The 5,928-nt window shown below is 32.8% G+C and overlaps 1 long non-coding RNA gene across 2 annotated transcripts; it reads right to left on the reverse strand.

Moving 5' to 3' along the window:
• Positions 1 to 276: 276 nt before the first annotated feature.
• Positions 277 to 5,677, reverse strand: LOC110694482. 2 transcript variants are annotated; one of them, XR_002505883.1, is made up of 8 exons: positions 5,410 to 5,677; positions 4,663 to 4,802; positions 2,707 to 2,756; positions 2,257 to 2,329; positions 1,832 to 1,891; positions 1,115 to 1,231; positions 976 to 1,044; positions 277 to 792 (listed from the first exon to the last, which is right to left on the reverse strand). It is a non-coding gene; the product is annotated as an uncharacterized LOC110694482 (long non-coding RNA). The 2 variants fall into 2 exon arrangements; XR_002505882.1 differs by lacking the exon at positions 1,832 to 1,891 and having other exon boundaries at positions 280 to 792; positions 5,410 to 5,670.
• Positions 5,678 to 5,928: the final 251 nt, after the last annotated feature.

Consider the following 5,928-nt stretch of genomic DNA (forward strand, 5'->3'; position numbering starts at 1 on the left):
CAAGAGAGATCACTACTACAAAAAGCGTGCTTTTTAGACGCTTTTAAGCCTTTTTTCGACACAGAAAAGCGTCGCAAAAATCTTTCTCGAGCTTATAAAAAGCGTCGAGAAAAAGTGAGTCGAGATTTTGCCGACATCAAAAAGCGTCGCGAATCGCGACGATTTATTTGTCCAGATTATTATACGAAGCGTCGCAATTTTCAACAGTTGACGCACTTTCTTAACTTTGGTGACGCTTTTTGTGGTCAAGAATCTTAAAATTGATGACGCTTTTTGATGTCTAGATTTTCAAACATTTGATGTCTAACATTTTGGCGACGCTTTTTCATGTCCATATTTTCTAATTTGGGGACTCTTTTTCTTGTCAATATTCTGTAAATAAATATCTAGAATACCAAAATAAGATACAGCATTTTATTCACCGACAATTATTTCTAGCATACTAATATTAACAAAAAAAAAAAAAAAGATACACGTACAACAAAATTATGCTGAATATTTTTTATTTCATATTAATATATTATAGCATATGTACAATATCTCATAGTAATGAGTTTTCTATTACAATAAATATAATTCCAACTTATACTTCATTCATGACTAGTTGTAGTGGAACAAATTCCGAATCACTGATTGAAATCTTTAAACAGCTAAAATATATCTTTCTTCCATCCTTGAAATACTGCAGTGTTAGTAAGTCAGCTAAAATATATCTTTCTTCCATCCTTGAAATACTGCAGTGTTAGTAGTCAGCCCTTTTCTACCGTTTCTCAATATATAATCTTTTTGATCCTGCAAACACATTTCAGCATATGCATCAATCAATACATCAACAAGTGAATCTAAATACAATAGTAGATCAAAATTACTAACTATACAGAGATATAATCTCTGAAAAATATTTTCCACCTAATAAGTTAAGCAAATCAAAATCACAACCAACTTTCATAACTAATTATGGAGTAAAGAACATACCAAAAATATCAAGGCATCCATACACACAGAAGACAAGACATCATTTGCCAAATTCTTAAGTTTTGATTTCTGCAATGAATATTAATAATATATGAATATGCAGAGCCCTAATAAAAAGAGAGAGAGGATGGTGATGTACCTTTTTTCTTCTTGGCTATTCTCGTTACACGTCTAGTCGAAAGCCACAATTATGGTTTCTTAAGCTGCTTGCAGGGGGGAGTAAAACAAAGTTCAGGTTGTGACAAAATGCTCAAACCTGCAATTCAAAGAGGAAAAAACAGCCATTAACCTTTTAGACTTCTTTGGAGAATATATACCTTATCGCAGTATACCACAATTATGGTAACTCTTGATTCATACCATCACTAGAAGAATCATCATCACTATTCTTTTTTGTTTTTTTTTATGATGTCAATTATTAGAGTAGAGGAAGCCTCGAATCTAGACTTAGTCTGACAATCTAGTTGTTTTGTTCTCTAATCAAGTTACTCACATTTCTGATGGAAATCATCCATAATTTTTTTTATTTACCAATTCCTCTGCCATAGTAATCACATACAAGGGAAAATGAACGCACAAGAAAATAGTAGCAGCAAGAAACACAGGGGAATAAAGAGTGCTATAATATTTTCAAACACCCTCAATATACCCTAAATCACCCAGGAAATCCCTAGAGAAAATTACAGAACAACTCTATTATAATCCCACCCAAACAGCAAGAATTAACCAATTCGAACCAAAACAGACCAGTCCGAACAAAATAGCCTAGTTTGATAGCAAATAAACTCCAAAAATTCTGAAATTTGAAAAGCAGAAAGTAGACAAAAAAAAAACCCAAATTCAAAAAAAGAATCACCTAAAAAGCTTCTCTAACGAAGGAGAACGACCCAAACAAAGTCAGCACTCACAGCAGCTCCTACGATAATCAATGCGAATTGTGATGGAATTGTGAGACGAAAAACAATGCGATCATGCTCATTCAAAAACATGAAACAAAAGGCTAATTTTCTGAATTGAATCAAACCAGAAGCACATAAAGAAACCACACTTAAGACTTTAAGGTAATAACTAGAAGTCACCCCCTTCTTTCAGAATAAGGGTATTCAAGTACAATAAACTAGCAATACAAAAAGAAAGCATTTTTAAAAGAAGGCAATTAAAGTGAAATAATATTCATTAAAATAACTCAAAACTACACTAGAGTAAGCTGAAAGTAGAAAATTTTACAACCATGATGAAATGTTAAAACAGGAATAAGACACTTATGCTTCAAAATGTTACCTATCAAAGAACGTAAATATTTCTAGATGTGACAAAACGATGGCTCTTATTTTCCTCTGATCTGGTTCATAATCTGAAAGAAATTCAGCATCGATAGTAGCTAGATTATGCAAAAGCATATAAATAGTTTGGAGAAATCAGAATCACAGTGCATGAAAACTACAATGAACAAATGCAAAGATACATTTCATTTTAATGTATAGGGAAGCTAGGGGGGGATAAGAGAAAGAAGGTTTTAGTTTCACACCTGAAACTTCAATAGGCTAAACACTCATCAGAGCCAGTCTGACCAACATAAGTATGTATGCTTATTTTAGAAAATGGACAAAACACCCCCATTTTACACCAGACACCTCATATAATTGATAATCACCTCATATAATTTTGAGATAATCTTATAATCTTGCAATTTAAAATTAAAAATAAAAATTCAAGATAAGCAAAACATACCAGCAGCAAGACGATGCTTGAGTTATTTTATATATTGTTAGGATATATACCTGACAGAATACAATAAACAAGAATTCATTAGCAGTCAGCATCAAAATGGATGGTTTTCATAAACAACACTAATATAGCAATCCTATTTCATAAAATCAGTGTTTATTTATTTTAAAGTTTATTGCGCAACAATATATAAATAAAATATAATATCAAGGACAAAAATGCTCATGGAAAACCTTCGAATCATTAGTCCTACTCGTTGTGTGATGTATCACCTAATTGGCAAGTCAACACAAGAAATTAAGTAGGCTAATTTTCATGAACTACTGAACCCACAAACTTATTCAATGAGGTTGATATATTATTTAGATGGGGAGGCAGTGAGGCACCATTGTCAGAGGGATATGATAGTGGGGTTATGATATCCTTAAACAATGTACTCAAAAACTAATTAGTTGAGCTATAATAATTTTGCTAATGATTCCTTAACCGTGGCACATGTATGCATCTTATGAGCTTAATGAAAAACTAATTAATCATGAGCTAAAACTTAAAAATAAAGCTCAAATGTATCCTTCCCTACACAACAAAATCTGATCATTAACCTTGGCACCGTACATCAAAAGCAGCGAATAGATGTTGCAGTCTGAACCTTTTACTAAACTAGCTATCTCAAACAGAAACACTTTATCGATAGCAACGTACTTCTACATGTAAGAAAGTACATAAAATTGTTAAATCAACAAGAGGCAAATAACAAGCTAACAGAAAATTACAGTAGAATATTAGCAGATAATTACATCAGGTATAGATTGCCACTCTCTTTCTCATCGTACATAGGAAATGATGCAGCCTTCCTAGCAATATTACTGCTTTTCTCGAATTCTTGTATTGCCATGCCTTTAATTTGATTCATGCTAATTCTGAACACTTCTATTTCAAATGCAGGATTTTAAAAAACCTTATTACTTCAGAAGGCAAGATTCCGAAAAATGAATTAATCAAACTACACCTATTGCAGGATTTACAGCCCTCATTTCAAGGCCATTCATTTTTCAAAAGAGATAGTATTCCATACAATCATCAGGATTCTATAGTTTTATTAATTAAGTATTTATTTTTTTAAGTGAGCAGAGAGCCAGAGAGTACAAATAAGACAAAAAAAAAATTAATAAATCGTAATTTTATGCTACAATTTAGTTGAAGAAGAATATGTTACAATTTAGTTGAAGAGAGTAGATTTTAATCAAAGTTTATCTTGTGCTAACTCGTAATTTCAGAGTATAATTTCTATAATCAAATGATTTATCTCTTATATTTATAAAATATTCAAACATGGACAAAAGTTTACCGAAAAAAGGTTAAAGATGTATACAAAAACCTAGCTCATAAAATGGCTCTTTCACCTATAAATAAGTATGAAAAAGTTCTTAAATAAATAAACATATCTCCAGACAAGCTCGTAAATTTCATTCCCCATAGTTTCTGAAGCAATTGCTGACCTCCTTGGAAAAAAAAAGTAAGCTTAGATTTATTAAACTTGAGTCCTAGAGTCCTATAGGTAAGTTATTAATACATAAATAGTGTTTCTTTTATTGATTTTAGTCAAAGTATATAACAAGATGAAACTAAAAAAGGTCCTACAGGCAAGTGAGGTTAGGCCATAGGTGAGCTTAGCTTTGTCAAAGTAGAATCCTAGTAGTTTTATAAATTCACAAAATGGATTTCTTTTATTGATTCAAGTCTAAGTAACACAAGATAGGACACAATCACAATCATGAACACACACACACACAAGATAGGACACAAACACAACCATGAAGATAGCTAGGGCAGCAGCTCAGTCAACTAAGGAAGGTAGTAGCAAATTTGCAACACCGCCTCAATGTGTGCAACAGCAACATCAAACAAGAGAAAAAAACATAACAACAATTAATAACAATAGCAACAACACATACTTACCTGCAACACCCAACCTGTTGCCTAGCCACCAGCCATGAGGCTGCCAACGTGGCTGCTATGTCAGCAAGACAAGAGCATCAGGGAGATCAAGTAGAGAAAAAACTTCTTCAAAACCTCTTAATCACAGTCCCTAGTACACCCTTAAAAAAAAGAATGGAAGAAAGCAAACCAAAAGAACTTTAACACTGTATTTGATGCATAGATCTAGAGGAGGAATTAATTATTAAATTGAAAAATCATATACAAAATTACAAGTAACATTTGCTAGGTAAAAGCAACAACCAAAGATGAATTGAATCTGATTAAAACTAACTAAAAAATAAACAAAAATCTGTCAAACAACCAATTAAATACAGTAAAAAGGAACAAGAAACTGTCATTCCGGTTTGGTTATTTTTCTTCATTTCTTACTGCTTCTCAAAATCTCAACTTTTCTTTAGGAATTTGCTTCAAAATTTCCAATTCAATCGATTGAATATAAACTTCTTTTAAATTCGCACATGAAATCTGACTATACTATTTCTTATAACCGAATATTTACCCAGATTCAAATGTAAATCGCAAAATGAAGCATAACATTGTATATATAAATATAATAAAACCCTATAATCTCCGTACTGCTATTCAAAAATCAAACAACATCAAATCATAAGTTTTTGATAATGTTGAAAAAAAAGTTGCTAAAAACAATTTAATAAACTTCAATCAAAAGCGAAATTCAAATTCGTTCTACAATGAAAGATGTACCTTAGAATTAGGCGGCGGCATAGAGAGTGACAAAATCGATTACAGTTCAAAGTGAGTAGAGAAATTTCACCAAGCATAATTTGGGGAATTGCAGGGAGAGTTAAGATCTGGATTTAGAATTCATGAAGGAGAGAGGAATAGTTAGGGTTGAGAACTGAGTAGTCTTTTTTTTTCCCCCCCTTAAAATTGAAACATGGGCTGAGTTGTGACTTGTGAGGTACTAACAATTCACGTGCGTGACATGTGCTTGTCTTCTCGACGCTTTCCAGCGACGAAATTGCTTTCGTCACCTAAAAGCGTCCAAAGAACGCGGATACTAAATCCACCTCACACCCCTTACCTAGCACCGAGGCACCAGCGTCGAAAAAACACTCATTTTGTAGTAGTGGATGTGAGTGGCTTAGCAATCAAAGAAAAATCTTTTATAAAACGACGATAGAACCCGACGTAGCCAAGAAAGGACCTCACTTCCCTTACATTGGTAGGGGGAGGGAGTTTCTGAATGACCTCCACCTTGGC

The sequence above is a fragment of the Chenopodium quinoa genome, unplaced genomic scaffold (genome assembly GCF_001683475.1).
Source record: "Chenopodium quinoa cultivar QQ74 unplaced genomic scaffold, ASM168347v1, whole genome shotgun sequence".
Taxonomy (NCBI): Eukaryota; Viridiplantae; Streptophyta; class Magnoliopsida; order Caryophyllales; family Amaranthaceae; genus Chenopodium; species Chenopodium quinoa.